Source organism: Stegostoma tigrinum, chromosome 3 (assembly GCF_030684315.1).
Source record: "Stegostoma tigrinum isolate sSteTig4 chromosome 3, sSteTig4.hap1, whole genome shotgun sequence".
NCBI classification, from domain to species: Eukaryota; Metazoa; Chordata; class Chondrichthyes; order Orectolobiformes; family Stegostomatidae; genus Stegostoma; species Stegostoma tigrinum.
The window spans coordinates 73,041,250-73,060,866 of NC_081356.1; the positions used below are offsets into that span (position 1 = coordinate 73,041,250).

The 19,617-nt window shown below is 38.5% G+C and overlaps 1 long non-coding RNA gene across 1 annotated transcript in view; it reads right to left on the bottom strand.

Moving 5' to 3' along the window:
• LOC125450126 (uncharacterized) overlaps window positions 1-17,115 on the bottom strand; it is a 74,753-nt gene extending 57,638 nt beyond the window's left edge. Inside the window, exons 1-2 of the long non-coding RNA XR_007247017.2 lie at window positions 17,058-17,115; window positions 7,030-7,104 (exon numbers count right to left, since the gene is read on the bottom strand). This is a non-coding gene — a long non-coding RNA (uncharacterized LOC125450126). The remainder of the gene's footprint in view (window positions 1-7,029; window positions 7,105-17,057) is intronic.
• Window positions 17,116-19,617: the final 2,502 nt, after the last annotated feature.

A 19,617-nucleotide genomic window follows, 5' to 3' on the forward strand; every position in this document is an offset into this window, starting at 1 on the left:
TGACAGGGACCTTAATAACATTCTAGCAATCAAACTCAAGTTTGTATACTCAAGAATATTCACTTCCACAAGCACACTCCAGTTAAGCTGAGATTGGCTTCTGAAGTGCCATCGAAGTGAAAAGTACAAAATGCATCTGCCATTTTGGATGTAATCCACAGGGGGTGGCTTGCTGTTGATTAGGGCATCGCCCATCCCTTGTTACCTGGTAGTTGTAGAAGATCACAGTCTCGCCTGTTTTGCATCACCTCCTCTTATTTACAGAGCTGTTGTTTGAAGTTCTCTTTGCATTCATAGGCATGATATTCCTTGGGTGTCTGTCTCCAGAAAGATACATAACTTGCATCTGCGGCCATTTTTGTCTGTATCTACCCTGTTTCAAAAACACATTTTGGAATTGCAAGTTAAAAATGTCCGTAACACTTTGGGGTTCTGATCCATGGTTATGACAATAAACACTGATCCATCCCCATTAAGTGCTTGACACCCACACTGTCCTGCGATCTGTAGCAAATTTACAGCAAAAAGTGGCTCCTATACATTCAGGGTCCAAATTCGAACAGATGCTGAGGTCTGTCTTCCAAAGGCAGCTCTCCACACTTTCACAATTTTGCTGTTTTACGCCTTTATGAGTTTCACTCTACAATGACTACATAATTCTGTTGTGGACAGCAGCAGACCAGTCATCTTTTTCCTTCACTGGATCCAGGTTCTTCTTTGGGTGTCGCTATTGCTGATCTCACTAGGTCTTTGGCCAAGCCACCTTAATCACCTTAATCCAAGATGTAGCAGTTCTCATCTCTCTTGGAGGAGAACTGGCAGCAAAATTGTACCAAAACATGTTGGCTGTGCTCAGAAATGGCAGTTGATGATAGTAGGCAGAGAAAGTGTGGCAACAGATGCAATCCCCAAAGTTCCCTCAACAGGAGGAATGATGTTCCAGGCTTGCAAGAAATGCTTTGACCATCTGACTGCTTGGACTGTCATTTCCTGAGGTAAAATGGCTGGCACACTAACTTCCCTCCTATCTCTGCCACATGACTTGTCCTGATGCTCAGATGAACATTCTGAATCGGCAGGCTGCTGTGAGAATGCACTTGGCCAGCTGACACATTCCTTTATAGAACTGCTGTTTATTTCTGGCCCCTTTGCTGACAACCACATTGCTAATGCAAGATCACCCTGGTGTTGGCAATGGCATTCATTACCCTTGCCATCTCACGATGTTATATAACAAAAATACAATTATTTGCTCTAATTGTCCAACATTCTGCTGCAATACAAGAGTTAATGAGAATTATCTGCCCTACTGCTGACTTCACGTCCATTTCTTTTGGCAATGAAGCTTGCTTAGGTACTCCAGATTTCATGATTACCTCCTGCCCTTAAATCTGCTTAAAGATTTTTGATGCTCCCGCAGCAGACCACTTTTTCTCCCCTCAGTTAGAGAGTTCTTTGGAGATCCTGTACATAATTACAAATTGGTTGAATTCAAAATTATTCTCACAAAATTGAATAAAAATTAAATGCTATTTCTGTATGTCCAAACAAAAGGTAATTTTAGTAGTTGTTGATCTTGTTATAAATTCCATTATAAAATATATGCATAATTGTAAATTTAATAATTGTGCGCACTGTAACACCTTAAATTTTAATATTGATTGTCTAGCGCCTATAATACTACAGTTTCTGCTTCATTTGCTTTTGTAATATTATATTGTTAATAAGGTGCAATCATTTCCTTTGACTTTTTGATGGATAATGAAAAAAAGTTTCCTCATGCAACTTGCATCAGTGTCAGGATCATTTGGAATTGTAGTTTACCTCTACTAAATGTAATTGGTTAGAAATTTGATTGAGCTGCCTCTCAGAATGCTACGAAGATTTACCACCATTTCCTGGGCTCAGTTTCTCATGTGGCCTGTACAATGTTGCAGCAGAGGAACAGCATACATGGGTGCAAATGCAGGAAGAATTGAATCATCTCTATCCTGATGTAATGTAACCAATCGACTAATGTGACAAGTGTATCAGAATTTTTCTTTGGGAATAAGAATTATGACATTTCTGGTCCTCTCCATACACAATGTCAGAAGTGGTCAGATTTGATTTTCAAATAAATAGTCAATTTAGGGCATATAGGCGTACTCACCATTTAAATAAGAACTTGGCAGGTTCCCAATACAGGAGTGCCAACTAACAGTAGAGAAGGCAGCACCCTGCAGATGCAGGTAAAGACAAAAAGTCTCAGAATGGAGATGGCCTTTTACCATATTTTTTTTTATTTAAGGCATGTAATATGATGTAATACACATATTAATATCTTTTATTTTAGTGTCTGGATTTTGAAGTAGTGGCATGTGTGTTTGGTCCATGTGGATGAAGGGATTTAGTAACTAACTTATTAGTTATTCTGGAGCCATGATTTTAAACCCATACATGTCAGAGAACAGCTGATGGAGATCTTCAGGACTGATAAAGGGAATTACACGTATTGTGAGAGTTTTATGATTAGAGAGAAAAAAAACATTGAAAGGCATTACTTGCTTTTGATTTTGGAAAATCAAGAATGTTTTTATTAGACCATAAGACCATAAGACATAGGAGTGGAAGTAACGCCATTTAGCCCATTGAGTCCACTCTACCATTTAAATCATGGCTGATGGGCATCTCAACTCCACTTCCCAGCACTGTCCCTGTAGCCTTTCATTCCTTCTGAGATCAAGAATTTGTCAACCTCTGCCTTGAAGACATTTAATGTCCCAGCCTTCACCGCACTCCGTGGCAATGAATTCCACAAGCCCACCACTCTCTGGCAGAAGAAATGTTATCTCATTTCCATTTTAAATTTACCCCCTCTAATGCTAAGGCTGTGTCCACGGGTCCTAGTCTCCCTGCCTAATGGAGACAACTTCCCAGCGTCCACCCTTTCTAAGCTGTTATTACTGAGGAAAAATCCATAGATTGAAAAACTTGCTGATTTCCTGTATGGAATCAGATGTAAAAATCAGTTTTTTTCAGGAGAAAGGGTTTACTTGGAACACTAATGAAATAGGCTACCTCTGTGCAAGGATTTTTGGTTGAAAATTCCAGACCAGATGTGTTTAGTTAGGAACTTGAATGGTGTATCCAATGATAAGAGAGTTTAACCTCATTTGTTGAATAATCAAGGAAAAGACTATCAACCTCTAAAGGTCTAGAACGAAAAGATCTAGTTATCAAACTTAGAGATATGTTACCAAAAGAAGGAGAATTTGAGTACTGTAAAGTGATGGTGTTGGGATAGATGGAATTTTGATTTACAGTGTTTCGAAATCTTACCAATTATATTACATGTAAGTACCTTTCCTTTTGTAATAAACATCTGCTTTATTGTTAATACTAATCTGCAGCATTGCATGCTGATGTTTCAGTGAAAGGCCACCACGTTTAAGTGTAAAAAAAAAGGTGATCTATTAAGCTATGTTTCATTGAGCTCCGGGATTTGCTGCAGATTGTTATTGCACCCTCATTGGTTAGGGCAGAGGCTGCTCATATACAGGCTACAACACGCAGAGGGAAGAAATGACAGTACCTCTGGGTCAGATGACAGGGAGATGGAACAGTGGCAGCTGAGATAGCAAGTTTTAAATGTTACCATTTAGAACTAGACTTCTGTTTGCTTCTTGACAGAGATAGAAAGTTGTCTGCAGACCAACTAATGCACCAGGATCTCAGTGTCTCTTATGACAGTCCATCCAGGTTCGCTCAGACTGTGTTTGTCCATTACCTTGCCCTCCCCTGAGCTCAAAAATGAACCGCCTCAAGCCTGGCTCCCAATTCTATAATAGCTCCAGGGGGTAAGCAATGCCAATAACTGTGCTGATAGCTGTAAGTGTTGGATCGAGGCTCCTCATCAGTGTTGTATTCTTGTTAACAAAGTGTGAAGCTGGATGAACACAGCAGGCCAAGCAGCATCTCAGGAGCACAAAAGCTGACGTTTCAGGCCTAGACCCTTCATCAGAGAGGCTTCATCAAAGGGTCTAGGCCCGAAATGTCAACTTTTGTGCTCCTGAGATGCTGCTTGGCCTGCTGTGTTCTTCCAGCTTCACACTTTGTTATCTTGGATTCTCCAGCATCTGCAGTTCCCATTATCTCTGATACAATTGTATTGTTGTTGTCTCTCTTGCTTGTAATGCTGCTGTGTCTAGACAGATGGCAGCGTGAAAAAAAACAGGAAATCAGAAAGGGAAGGTAGATGTGAGAGAACGGGGGTGGATTCAGAAGCAAGATTTCCATTATCACCCTATAGCAACCTGTCCATCATGCCAGATGAGGTGATGCTGGGAGATGAGGAGGTGCATTTGTGATTCTGGATACCAGAGGCCTGTTGCAGATTGCCCATGAGTGAGAAAGAAAGCTGGATGTTGCATCAAGATATCAATGGATGGGACAAGAGGGCAGATAATAGTAAAAGAAATTCTGTGTGGGAAAGAGAGATAACATTTTTTAACGAGGGGTACAAAGACAAGGAAATGCACAATAATTAGAAGAATCAATGTTGCTCTACAGATCTGTTCAGCGAATTTTCCTCAAGAAAGGTAAAGCTGTTAAGGTAGCATATGAGATATTTCTCTTTATTAGCTGAAACATGAAAATGGAAGGAGGTTATTCTAAAATGGCATTAAATATTAACTAATCCACAGCTCAAATACTGCATTACATTCTGGTCACTGCATTACAGGAAACATGTGAGTACATAAGAGAGATTAGAGCAGAGACCTATGCAAAAGATGCCAGGAATGTATCATTTCAGCTAAACAGAAAGATTGGATAGGCTGAGGTTGTTTTTTTTGGAAAAGCAGAATTTGAGGGTACAAAATAACAAGGTGTAGAGCTGGATGAACACAGCAGGCCAGGCAGCATCAGAGGAGCAGGAAGCTTGATGTTTTGGGTCTGGCCTCTTCGGAAAGACCCTTCGCCAGACCTGAAACGTCAGCTTTCCTTTTTAATTTCTGCAGAAAGGCCCAGACCCGAAATGTCAGCTTTCTTGCTTTTCTGATACTGCCTGGCCTGCTGTCTTCATCCAGCTCTACACCTTGTGACCTTAGACTCCAGCATCGGCAGCTCCTATTATCTCAGAATTTGAGGGTGGATGTGAAGCCTAGATATGATGAATAGGAAAAACATATTTCCCTCAGCAAAAAAGCCAATAGCCAATTGGTTGAGATTTATAGTAACTAATAGAAAGATTTGAAGAAAGTTGTGGAAAATAGATTTTGCTCAGAGGATGGACGCGGTCTGAAACTTGGTCCTAAAAGGCTAATGGTTGCAGGAACCTTCAGGATGCTTTTAAAAAAATGTATTTTTTACACACGGTTGTAACCTAGGAAGTTTTGTCACAGAAGTTGCAAACTATGATTAAGCATGAAAACACATATGATGGCTGAATGAATTTATCCAACAGATTGAAACCAATCATTCAATGATCTCATCATCCTATTCCACACTCTCAGAATCATAGAGAACAGAAGGAGGCCATTCATCCCATGTATCCATGCTAGCTGTCTGCAAGAGCAACCCATCCCCCACTTTTGGCTACTTTTTGAATACCACATCTATGTCTCCCTTCTCCACACTCTCAGATAATGCATTCCAGATCTTGTCCACCATCACAAGCACAGGTGGTCTGTGAAATATATTTTTGCATAAGGTCATTTGTAGGCTCCTTTTAGCTTTTGAGATTTTACATTAAAAAAAAATGCAGCAACACATCTTTGTGTTTTAAACAAAATACACAACTATTTTATTAAACTATCATTTATGATTTATGTTTAAAGTGATAAGGAAGTAAGGATGCAAGTCACATTAAAAATGCAAATGAGACCAGTCAATAATCATTGCAGGCCTGGCTTATTTGAAGATTCTCTTTCTAAAGGAAAGGGGTTGATAGCTTGAAGTCAGATTCAGCAGCTGCGATATATTTGATAGTCAAAAATTCAATGTTGATCCCATAGATAGACTGAGCAGAGCAGGTAGTTGGAGTATAAGAGTAGGGAGGGCTTGCTACAACTGTACCAAGTGCTGGTGACACTACATCTGGAGGACTGTGAGCAGTTTTAGTCCCCTTGTTTATTGAAACATGTCATTTCATTGGCAGTTCAGAGAGAGTTCATTATGATGATATCTGGTATGGAGGAATTGTTTTAGGAGCAAAGGCTAAACAGTTTGGGACTCTACTCAGTGGAGTTGAGAAGAATGAAACATATAGGATTCTTAAGGGGCCCAGAAAGGGTAAGTACTGAAAGCACGTTTCCCCTTAATAGACAACCTAGAATAAAAGGGCAGTGTCTCCGAATAAAAAGGTGCCAATTTAAGATTGAGATAAGGAGGAATTTCTTCTTTCAGAGGGTTGTAAGTCTTTGGAACTCATTGCCATGGAGTGCTGTGGGGGCAGAGTCCTTTTGGATATTTAAGGATGATGTGGATAGTTTGTTGATCAGTTAGGGAATCAAGGTTATGGGGGAAATGTAGGAAAGGGAAGTGAAGAATCTCGGATCACTGTGATCCTATTGAATGGCAGAGCAGGATCAAAGGGGCTGAATGAACTACCCCTGTTCCTATTTCTTCAGGTTTAATGGTCTTTTAGGGGCTGGGAATGCGCAGAGACTCCTTCGATTCACTCTTACACTACTGCGGATGGTGGAATGGTAGACTGGTTCAGTATAATAGTCCTGATACTGTCCCGCTGTCTCCATGTTTAGATGCAGTGACTAGTTAAGATGTTTTTTCTGACAAAATGGTTGCTTACAGCCAAATCTTTATATAGATCAATACTGAATGTGACCCCTATCCCTACACTATAATCAGGCTTCTCTTAGTTGTTGAGTTGGTCTGGGTTTGGGACACTGAAACATCCACTAACTTTCAGGGAATGAACTTTTTGACTGTCTCAGCCATTAGTTCAGATGCCAGTTTTATTTTAAAATGCAGATTTGTGTTCTTCACAATATATATTATTACTACACTTTTGTGGCACCACTCACTTACCTTGTAGAAATGCTAGCAGCGGGCCTCTCTTGGCTCCCTTTTCAACAACTGCCTCTTCAGTTCAGGCTGCCTGTACTGAAATAAAACTTCAAGTCATTATCAGAGGTGTATTTGGTCTGACCATTCAGCCACTGGGGCTTCCTACAGTCTTCAGTGCACAGCCAAGATGAACAAAATGGAAACTGAACATTTCCTTAGACTTTTGTAACTGCTTGAGGAATAGTCAGCATTGTCTTACCCCTTTGATAAACCAGGAACAGCTTAACAAACAGAATTCCTTACAAGTGCATGCTGTCCTGCATGCTATGGTCTGTGGAAGTTATATTAAAATCCCGTTATTGGATATTAAATTTTTGCAAAATATTGGCCCCTTTAATCACATTGCACATTGCTTCGCAGGATCATTCTTCCAATTTTCCTCAACAAGGCTGAATACTGCAGGCTAAGCAAGGTAGCTGCTGTAGCTTTCACGCTGGGTGAGGGCAAGTCAGAGAAAGATCTGAAGCATTCAAGAGATCAGTTTTTTTGTTTTAAAAAAGATTATATCAAAGTGACCTCCTTGTTGTCCTTAGAAATCCTGAAGCATAATATTGGTCAACAGGTTTGTTAATTCAAATACATTGAAACAGAACTAAAATTAAATGTATATCTTTGAACTCAAATTCAAATAAAAATACAAATCAGACATGAGTACAGACAGATTATGCTACAGTCATTTGATGCATGAAATAAGTCTTGATAATCTAGTGTACTGGTTGCCAATTAAAAAGTATGGCAGCAAAGTAATGCTCTGTTAGCTTTCAGACACAATTATGGATTATTATACTTAGGTTCCAAAGGTTAATTAAAGCCTGGGGTGATAGCAATTTGATCTGAATAAATTTTGTAACAAAACACAGATGAATGGAAGTGAGTAACATCAATAGTGCAGAGGCCCAAATTGTTGCTTCCAGTAAAATGTTACTTATTTGGAATGCTAATTCATAGAAATCAGGACAAGATGAAGCATTACATGCTACAGTTTCCAAGAGCACAAGAGTTACTGGCATATTTCTCCAGAGCATTGATATTTCTTTCACAGTTATACAAATCATCAATAACTTTTTTATATAGTATACCTTCTACATTAATGCCATTTTGTACATATATTCACTGTAATATGGCAATACTGGAGAAATATAGCAAGCCAGAGAATGCTTTGTTATTAGCACAAATAATCTTATAAAACTCTAATGTTGTTTATTTGGCATACAGTTCTAAAGGAACAGCATTCAGCTTATTGTACTTTTGCTGTGGAATGTGACACATTTTTCTGAAAAGCAATAACCTCATTTTTAAGCTGTCATGCCTTTTAACATGTAGAAGTAGTCACAAAAGTGTTGAATAACAAAGGAAAAATTATTCAAAGATGTATGACTCAGATCATCTGTATTGGTATTAGAAGATTAATATTTTCCATATGCTAACTCTTTCAAATGAAATGCGTATAAATCAAGGCAATTTTATGTGACTCAAGAGTTATTACAATCCTCTCAGTTATTATGTGTGAAACATAAAGGCTATGGCATATAATATTCAGATGCATTTTGTCACATTCATACAATTATTTATAATCATGAAAAAAACGCCACCATTTAAGATTGACGTTGATTGTGTTGTACATTCAAAGCCAGTTTTGTGGCCAGTTTCCATGGCCTTTGTGGTAGATATTTCCTTTGTCTCAACAATGCTAGTCACTTTTGTTTCCATATCTCTCCCTGGGTTCTACAGGATGTATATCGTTTCCTAATAACAATTACATTATAGCGTAACCCAGGGATTCTAACACAGAACCCTTCTCCATACATTGGCCACAAAAATGAATTCTTCTGTGTATGAAATATTACTTTACTAAAGTGGGGAAAAGATTCTGACCTCAGACTACTGGTGTTAAACACATGCACAGACAGCTTTTATGGTGAGAAAAATGAATTTTCCTATGCTCCTTGATGATTGCTTTATTGGTCAATTTTCCATCAAAATGTCCCTTTGTTAGCTAAAGCAAAAAATGAAATGTGGATGAGGAAATCAGAAACAAAATCAGAAATTGCTGGAAAAATTCAGCAGGTCCAGCAGCATCTGTGGAGAGAAAGCAGAGTTAACATTTAGGATCCAGTGGTCCTTCAGAACTCAGCATTCTGAAGAAAGGTCACTGGACCCTGAACCTTGGCTCCGCTTTCTCTGCGCAGATGCTTGGGACCTGCTGAATTTTTCCAGCAATTTCTGATTTTGCCCCTTTGTTATCTGTTTATTAACACCATAATTAACATAAGCTCATATTTTTTGCTATATTGAGGGAGCTTGTTGGTTTAGACTTTAAAAACACAGTTTCATGCTGCTGTGAAAATGCAGGCCACTTAGCGTCTCGGGGGAGAAAAGAGAGAAGAGAGAGAGAGAAAAATGGACGAATTCTTCTCTTTGGGAAGGATATTGCCCACTTATTTGTATCTGTTCCGAACCTGATTCATTGGGTTAAAGCTTCTTTACATTCAGTGAATTGAAGGACTCTTGATCACCCAAAAGAGGAAGAATTCAATTTTGTGACGATGAAAGGGGAAAAATCAGTGATGACTTGAAATTTGGTGCCTCTAGGAACCTAAAACCAAATTTAAATGCAAAATTAGTAAACTTTAAATGTTAAAAGTTGTTATCCTTATGAGCTGGTCTCATGTAGAAGATCATAAATTGATTTCAATGGCTGTTTTTGTACATTGGTAGCATTTCTACCTCTGGGTCATTTCTGGTTCTGTCTGCTCTGGAGGTGTGTCATAACGCATCCAAACAGGTTGATTTTTAAAACAGAAAACCTTTACCTGATTTGTACTGCAAACAGGAGTAACAGGTTGTGAAAGTGAAATTTAATGGGGCTGTTGTGATGCAGAGATGGTACGCCCAGAAGGAGCAAATCAGTCCTGTTTACTCCAAAGATGGCCAATAACATGTCTGAACAGGTTGATTTTATCCCCTCTATCGAGAAAAGCTTCCATGCACCTTAGAACATTATTTTGATCATCACCAAATCACCCATTTTACTTTCCCTTAAAACATTGTCTTCACCATGTCTCTAATTAAAGAAACATTTACATGAATAGCCCATCAGGGGGCAGTGCAACAGCAACAAAAGTGAGGAGCAGCAAGGAGAGAAGGAGGAGACTAAATTAAAATAGAGAATTAAAATAAAGAACAGGTTGATTATTAAAAACTTTTGTTTTGCATTTTTTTTTATATCTGGAGGTGCTTTTACATACAATTGAACTTTAGATTAAACTGTCACCAAATAACCCATTGCTTTTTTATAAATCTTTTTCCCCCACTACCACATTAACCATGTCTGTAATTAAATGATGAATTTAGATGTAATGGCGATAAAACATGGAAGGTTAGGGAGAGAGTTAACTAAATCAAAATGGATTTGGAAAGCTGAACAGGTTAATTTTATTTATTGCATCTAAAGCAGAGCAATAGTTTCTCACTAACCCTGACAGTAAAAAAGAAGAAAATAATATTGTTGGTAAATTGACACGTATAAAATTTTAGATTGGAGTTTAAGAAAATCCTCATTAATTCCTGGGATATAACAAAGATGTTCCATTTTCTTAAAATGTACAGGTCAAAAAACTTTTGCTTGGAGATGTTATTACACACTACTCGAACTCAAACTGGAGACACTGCTACTGTACTTTGAGAGCCCTCTGAACTGGTTGACTTGTTTTTAATTCAAGCTGTACAGCGAAGTTGTTACACATGCTGCCGGAGCCTTAAACTCACCCTCTTGGCTTCAAGGTAGGGACACTACCATGGGCCACAAAAGCCCTGAATATGTTGTTTCCTCCCACCCCCCCGCAAAGTGCTTTCACATGTGTTAATGTGATGGTTGAAATCTCAGCATTCTAATAGTTCACAATCTATTTTGAGTGATACCATTCTCATTGAGATTATTTAGTAGTGAGATTGGAAAATATGTCATTACCACCAATCTATTTATCCAGCACTCCCTTATGTCTTTAGACAACTAATATGTGTGGTAAAAATAGTAGAAAAACCCCAAGGTAATAAACCAATTACAATTCAAATAATTGAACACTTGATTATTTGCCTTCGCATGTACCAATAGAAATAAAAAGCCTCAGTATATTAAAAAAGTCAGTGAGTGCTTGTTATATTATTAAGGGATGTATTATCTCCTCAAATGAAATTATAATTGTTGTCATCACATTTGCTGAGAGCAATGATAATCTTGAATGGTAGCATAACATGGGTCATTGTGAATCAAAAGTCTTCTTTGAATTTTAATTTGGGCTGTGTCATCTCTTTACACAAAGCCAAAATTACCCTGAATGACTTTACAATTATCTTAGTTGCACAATAACATATTTTTTTCCTGAATTACCTCAGAACAGCAACTACGAGTAGCATTGTTCTAGTCAAATCTCACCTGCTATCAAAATTACATCAGTTACTGGGATGAGATTGGAACAGGGCAGCAAGTAAGTATATGGACTATCCACTGACTTTGAAAATAAAATATGATGTGGAGGCACTAAAGGCATATGGTGAGATGTTTCAAAAATGTCATCAGAAATGAACCTGGTCATGCCTTTCATGGTTATAAAAGTGCTTGTGCATACTAGACACTAAATCCTTGTTATAGGCTATCAAGTTAATTTAGTGAAGATCCTTTCTCCTAGTTGGCACTGATAATGTAACTTCGTGATTTAGGGAAGATGCCAAGTTATATTTCATCCTTTTTGACTTTTCTTTCTTATCTGGAGGCTGTATAAGAAACAGTTGAAGTATGAAACTAACACCATTACAATGCTGCCATTTCTGTTTTAAATCAAGTTTAATGTTTTCTTTTCAGGTTATTTTTTCAAATTTTTCCAATATCTAATTTTGGTATCAATTGTACTTTTTAGACTGTTATGAGTCCTGTTCAGAAGTATTCCAAATATATAGAATTACTCAATAATAAGTCATATTTCACACACCACCTGCACTTGGAGCTATTGATCTGACAATACAGCCCCACCTTCTACTGCAGATGTGATTAACTAACCCCTGTGGAATTGGAACATGCCTGCAGAGTGCTCTGATTAGCTGGAAACTGAGGAGGGAAAGACTAGAGTACATTGAATTTATGACTCCCTAGGAAAAGTGGAGGAAGGGATTAAGCAAAAACTGTGCAAATGCATCAATATATGTCATTGAACCATAAGTGAGTAGAATGGTTGCTGCTCAAATGGAGGCAAACAGCTTGTATCTTTCCCTTACACATTCTCCATTGCCCTAAAGTTTTATGCTGTTTTAAGTAGTTATCCAACTCTCCTTTGAAAGCTGCTAACTAATTAGTCTCCACTGCCCTTTCAGACAGTGCATTCCAGATAATGACCATTTGCAGCCTAAAGAAGATTTTTCCTAATTTTTTTCCTTTACTTTTATTGCCAATCACCTTGTATATGTGTCCTTTGCCTCTCAATCTCCTTTCAATGGGACCAGTTCTCTCTCTTGCAAGGTATCTTTGATATTTTGGTATTCAGTCAGGTTCTAATGTAAGACACTCTGTCCACCTATTATTGGCTTATCCTTAAACTGTAACCCTTGATTCTGGACTCCCTGGTTATTGTCAACATACTTGCTGTATCTATTCTATCTATTCTTGTAAGAATTTTATTGGCTTACATAGGTTTCCCTCATTCTTTTCAATTCAGTATATAGAGCCCTAACCAATGCTGTTTCTCCCATACCTCTGTCTTGCCATCCCAGAACTCAGTTCGATGAACCTTCTTTGCTCCCTGGGTAACCTGATCATCCTTCCTCAGATAAGAAGACCAAAACTGTGCACAATACTCGAGGTGTGGTCTTACCAAGGCCCTGTACAAGTGCAGGAAGATATCCCTGTTCCTGTACGAATCCTCTTGCTATGAAGACTGACATATCATTTGTTTTCTTCACCATCTGTTGCACCTGCATGTTTTTGATGCTGTATCTCCCCCTTTCTCAATCTATCCTGATTGCGATAATAACCCCCCTCCCTGTTTTTGTTTCCAAAGTGAATGAACTCACACTTATTCACATTATATTGCATCTGCCATGTATTTGCTCACTTGTCCAAATTCCACTGAAGCTTCTCTGCATCCTGCTCACAGCATACACTCCAACTCACTTTGTGTCAGCTGCAAACTTGGAAATTTGACAAATAGTTTCCTTGTTTGAATAATTACTGTGTATTGTGAACAGCTGGATCCAAGCACTGATTCCGGAAACATATCATCTGTCATTGCTTGCCACCTTAAAAAAAGCCCATATATTCCTCCCCTTAGTTTCCTGTTTGCTAAATAATTCTCAACCCATCCAACTGCTAATCACATGCATATTAGTTGTGCATGCTAATTGCTTAAATGGGGCCTTATAAAAATCCTTCTAGAAATCTAAGTAAATCATACCCTCCTATCCACTCTACCAAGCTCAAATAAATGAAAGAATTCCAACAGAATTGTCAAGCACGACTTCCCCTTTGTAAATCCATGCTGACTCGATCCTTTTACTATCTTCCAAGTACTCTGCTATTACATCTTTTATAACACACCTTGACATTTTTCCTCACTACCAATGTCAATCTAAATCATCTACAATTCATTGTTTTCTCTCTCTTTCCCTTCTTAAACATTGGAGTTACACTAGCTACCCTACAAACATAAGAATTGTTCCATAGTCTCTACATTTTGGAAGATGACCATTAGTAACTGTTTCCTGGCCACTTATTTAAATTCTATGGGATGAATTTTTGTCCATTTCCCTACTGAAATAACTCCAAAGAGGCTGGTATCCCATCACCAAGTCACCCTTTACTTACACATTAACTGTCCTTCACTATAGTTCTGCCTTATGCAGAGTCAGGCACCAGATTGTCAGTATCTCTGACTCTTCCCTTTTTATCTGTCAGCCAGAGCTCCCTGATCGGACCAGCCCCAGTCAGGGATCTTATATTCTATGAGGTCCAACTGACTAACACTGTTATGATCACTACATCTATTAATTTCTTTCAATTACTCCTTTCCAAAGGCCCCTGAGTTCGCCTATATTTTTTAGGTGTCACTGTGACTTGCTTTGTGAAGATAGAACTAAAGAATATATTAAATCAGTCTGACATCTCTCTGATCCCCATTTTAAATTCCCATGTTCCTGACTATAGGCGGCCTATATTCACCTTTATTAATTTTTTCTCTTCACAAAGCTATAGAAATTTTTGCTATCGATTTGTATGTTCCCTGTAGATTTACTCCCACACTCTATTTTCCCTCTCTTAGTCAGCATCTTTGCCTCCTTTTGCTGGAATCTAAATTGTTCCTAATCCTCAGATCTGTTATTTTGACTGATTTTCTTTTTCTGAGGATTTAATACTATCCCTAATTTTCCTTGTTAGCCTTTGTCTTCTCATGTTTCCCATTTTATTTTTGTGCTGGACTGGAATGAATTACTTTTACATTTTGTCATGTGCCTACGACTGTCATCTTTTAAATAACAATTTAGCATAGCTAGCTCGTGCCATCATAATTTCCTTTATTTAAATTCAGATCTCTAGTCTCAGAAGCAACCACTTCACTCTCCAACTTAATGTAGAATTCTATCCTATTGCAGTCACTCTTCCTTCAGGGCATACGCACAACTAGATTATAAATTATTCTTTCCTTATTACACAATATCCAGTCTTGTATCTATTTGGATCCGCAATATATTGAATCATGAAACTATCCCTTTACTCTCCAAGAATTCCTCCTTTACTGTATTGCTACTGTAATAAAAACTTCTTGCATACCTAGCTGTTAGTGGGATTGACTCCTGATCTTGCTTGATGTTACACTTACTGTGCTATTTGACGTGCTTGACTGTAGAGAAATTTCTTCCAAAATATTGCTGCTTTAAATGCTGACCCAAACATCAAACTTACAATGACAGGGATTAGTTGTGTCAGGAGCTTGCTACGCTTGATTTAATCAGTGGGCCTCAGAAGAATTAACAAGGTCAGAGATTTCACGTTGATGTGGACACCAATTACACTCTGCTTAATTCCTGATCATTCCTCAAATACCATAGAAAAATTACAATTTGTTTTATTACATAGTTTACTGGTATTGGGGTAATGAGATATACCAACTAGATTGTAGTAGACATAAATTAATTGCCTTTCATTTATAGTATATACTGTATCCAAATGGATCAGATCATGATGGATTGCATTTGGAAAAAAAAACTGGAATGGGAGGAAATTAAAAATGCAGTTAAGAATAATGATAAATAATATTATAACAAAGCCCAGATCTGTCATCACTTACAGCTCTCGGATGCGCAGAACACAGCTCCAATTCTTAAAATAACAAGCAGCACTCATTCCAAACTACAAGGCCACAAGTCTTCTATTCGACCAACAGAAATTTGGATAAAAAGTCACTTTCGTGTAATATATTCCTTTTGGTAATAACGTGAACCAAAATGTTTCTTGAAAGCTGTAAGTGTATGATAAAAAATAGCTACATTTGTCTTAAAAAAAACTATTGGGATACTTAAATAATCTGCTGCATCCAGCTCAGTGTTCAGTGTGGACAAGAAAATCTATTTCAGTTTTCCTTGTATTCATCTGTAATAGAACACAGAAAAGTGCAGACTACAAATACCACTTTCTACCGAATCAATATAGCTTTTACCTGGGCAACTTAAAATGGAACAAAGATGAATTAAAATTAAGACAAAATGTTCTAACTCCTAAATCTCAATCCCACTGAATTGCTGTCCGAGTCAGATACTTGACCACTTCCAGTGACCAGTTTCTGGGGTGGATTAGCCTAAGGCTTGTTTAATTAGATGTCGCATTTTCTCATGCAATTTGCTTTTGCATTTACTCTATGGGCTGCTAGCAGCAGAGTTTACTTTAAATTGTAACGCTGGCACACCTCAAGATTTTCATTGTCTGGAAGTGTCTGTGGAAAAGTTCAGTGTGGTTAGGCTATTTCTGTTTTCCAGCAGTGCCAGGAGGATTTTCAAATAATTTGTGTTGACGACAGTTAGCGCAGAAAATTATATTCAACATCATTCACTCCAATTTTGGCCTTACCAGCAGTGCCCACATCCCACGACAGAATCAAAAAAGACTGAAACTAAACTAAAACAGGCAGGATTTATCTTTTTTACTTCTGTGAAAAATTTTTCAGCGTTCTAATAAGGATAAAATGCCTTGAAAACTGAAACACAGGCTCGTATTTTATCAATGAGAGGATGGGTCTCAAATTTGGGACCTATTATGAATCCCTTTGGGCAGACAGTGGGATGACGTTCATAATCTTCATAGCAGCAGCCTCTTAATTGCCCTCTCCCTATTGGGTCTAACATTCAATTAAGAACAGTGAGTTGGCTGTGCCCACACTGCTAGGCAAACCTGTGGGCTGCAGCTCTGTCGCCTTGGCAGTGTCACCAGCAGTGGTGGTCACTATTGAAATTACATGAGAAGAGGTACCTGTGTGGGGATTGTTAAAATATGTTTTCTCTCCAGGACCAGGCAAGAAAACCTGGGCAATTCGAGTGCTAAACCCTCCAGCGATGATTTGGTGCTGTGAGGGCACAAATGAGTGTTTCAATAGCAGATAAGCTGTGACACTGCATGAAGTTTGCCAATGTTATGCGCTTGGAAAAAAGTGATGACATGAACATTAGGTCAGGCAAAGGCACTATCACAAGATATCAGTGTCTTGAGGATAGATTATTACATATAGCCTACTGTTTTATAACATTGCAAAAACCATTGCAAGCAGTTGAAGGAGCTGCTAGAATGATAAGGAAAATAGCAGCTGATTTAGGATACTGCTGAATACTTTTACATTCAGAAACACCAGCAGTAATTGATGATAATTTTAAAAATTTAAGTCATGTTGACGCGTGATATCAGACATCTACTCCCATTAATCAAAAAGTTGAAAAAAAGGACAAGGCAGACTTACAGTTTGGAAAGAACGCATCACAGCTGCAAACTGAGCATATGAAAGCGAACAGGGGAGGTACTTTCACATTAGCTGGCAAATCTCTCTGCCCCCTCCTCTACTTTTTATTTCCTTTTCCTGCCAAATTTGCCTGATGAATGCTATTCAGTTGAGAGGTCAGTACAGTTCAGGTTGTGTATATATCTCTTCCTGGATGCTGCTAATGCTGTTTTATGACTGCTCAAAATGAAATGAAATATGACCATGATGTTTTAGCTTGTAAGCTCCAGGGAGAAGAATGATCATTTCTAGAGTAGAATTTGAAGGATTATTTAATTGAAGGTTTAGCTGTAATAAAGCAAAGATACAGCTAAACAAAAATTGTGGCATTTGAATGACATACTTTTAAGTAGAAGAGACAAAATTCTAAAGCTGTCACTTAAAGGTTAATTAACACATATTATCATAGAATCTCTATTAGCATGGAAGCAGGCTATTCTGCCCATCAAGTCCACACCGACCATCTGGAAAGCATGCCCTCAAGATTAGACCCCCTCCCTGTAACTCTGCATTTCCATGGCTAATCAACATAGCCTGCACATCTATGGACCATGGGAGGAACCCAGAGGAAACCCATGCAGACACAGTGAGAGTGTGCAAACTCCACACAGACAGTTGACTGAGGGTCGAATTGAACTCAGATTTCTGCTGCTGTGAGGCAGCAGCACAAACCACTGAACCACCGTGCCACCAATTGATAATACATGACGTGTAGACATTCTTTTTATTCCCACCTTGTCTGAAAAGGTGGGTTGTTTCCATGCTACCATTTTGAGTGGCTGCATGCAGATGGATTATACCCAGTGCAGTGTCTAGGATTGGTGGGGAAAGTCCTTGTGAGATAAATGGACTAAACCCATACGAGGGCAAAATGTAATAAGAGGGAGGAAGGATTTCAGATAAGGCGGAGAAAAGGTTGAAGTAAAAGCCTAGATAATAGCAAAATGAGGGTGATGGAAAGTAGAAAGTAGGAGAGGGAAGGGGAAGAAGAGGGAGGAGCAAATGTAGTAGCCAAAAGGGAGAAGGGTATGGGTGAGCTGAGAAGGGTGAAACAAGAGAGTGTGTTTGTGATGAATGGTGAAAGAGGTGATGAGGACGTGGTCAGACAAAGGATGAATGGAAAATCGCATCACCAGAATGAAGAGGGGGAGAGAGACTGAGAGTAGATGGAAATATGTTGATGAAAAATAGGGTAGTGAAGGTAAGAAGCAAAATTGAGACAGGGGAATTGTGAGGAAGGAAGATAGAAAGGGAGTTGGAAAGAGGACAAAAAAATGCATTGGAGTGAGAGGTATAGTTGGAGAAGCAGAAGAAAAGATGAGGAGAAAAGCAAAAGGGAAGTAGAAGTTGAAGAATCATTGATAAACCATGATTATTAGATTTCTCTTTTCATCATTGATTGGTCCTTTCCTCATATGCACCTGAAGTCCATTACCATTTTCCTTCACATACTCGTTCAATATTTATTCATGAGGAGTAATAGGAGACAAAGACCATCATGCCTCGGAGCAGTTTGTGTATTTCATATCTATTGTAGCAGCTTCTTAGAATGGAACCGATTCAGCATGTTACACTCAGAATGTATTGACTGCTTCTGATACATCTGCTGAATAGATCAAAAAGGTCTCAATGCCAAATTCAGCAGGGTGCAAGGTTCTCCAGTCAGACTTGTTGACATTTATAAACTCATCAACAGCAATGAGGTTTCTTAGTCAACATTGTAAAAAGGCTGCAATTGATCTGCTGTGAACATTTGTTTGTGACCAGATTGCTTTCTCTCTGCTGATCAGTGAACTTGGTTACTGATAACAGATCTGTTTGGCCCTGAAGCTGCCATTGCCTTTACTGGCAAATGATAATCAACAGGCTGGAGGAGGTTGTTTTGGATTGCGTTTATGTTTCAACAATTATGTTATATTTTGGTTAGGTGTAATGATCAATCAATTGAGATATCAGTGTTATATGCTGTTTAATTATTGCCAGTAAGGTACTAGCATCACACCTTTGTTTGTAGTTTTATTTTCCGTCTTCATGTGAGATTTGCCATATGGCCTCTGATGATGAGTAAGATTATTGATTTATATTTTTACAAGCTGAAAGACCAGTCCCATTGTTACATTTTCATAAAATCATAGACTCCCTACAGTGTGGAAACAGGCCCTTTGTCCCAACAAGTCCACACTGACACACAGAGCATTCCACCCAGACCCATCCCCTTAATCTACACATCCCTGAACAATACAGGCAATTTAGCATGGGCAAACCACCTAGCCTGAACACCTTTGGATTGTGGGAGGAAACCAGAGCACTTGGAGGAAACCCATACAGACATGGGGAGAATATGCAAACTCCACAGACAATTGCCCAAGGGTGGAATTGAGCCTGGGTTCAGTGCTGTGAGGCAGTAGTGCTAACCATTGAGCCACCGTGCCACCTTATGGTATTTTATTTCTTCATTACAAGACATTTGTGAGGCCATGTCTGTTAAAGCAAATTCTGTGAAGATAAGTTTACAATTTCA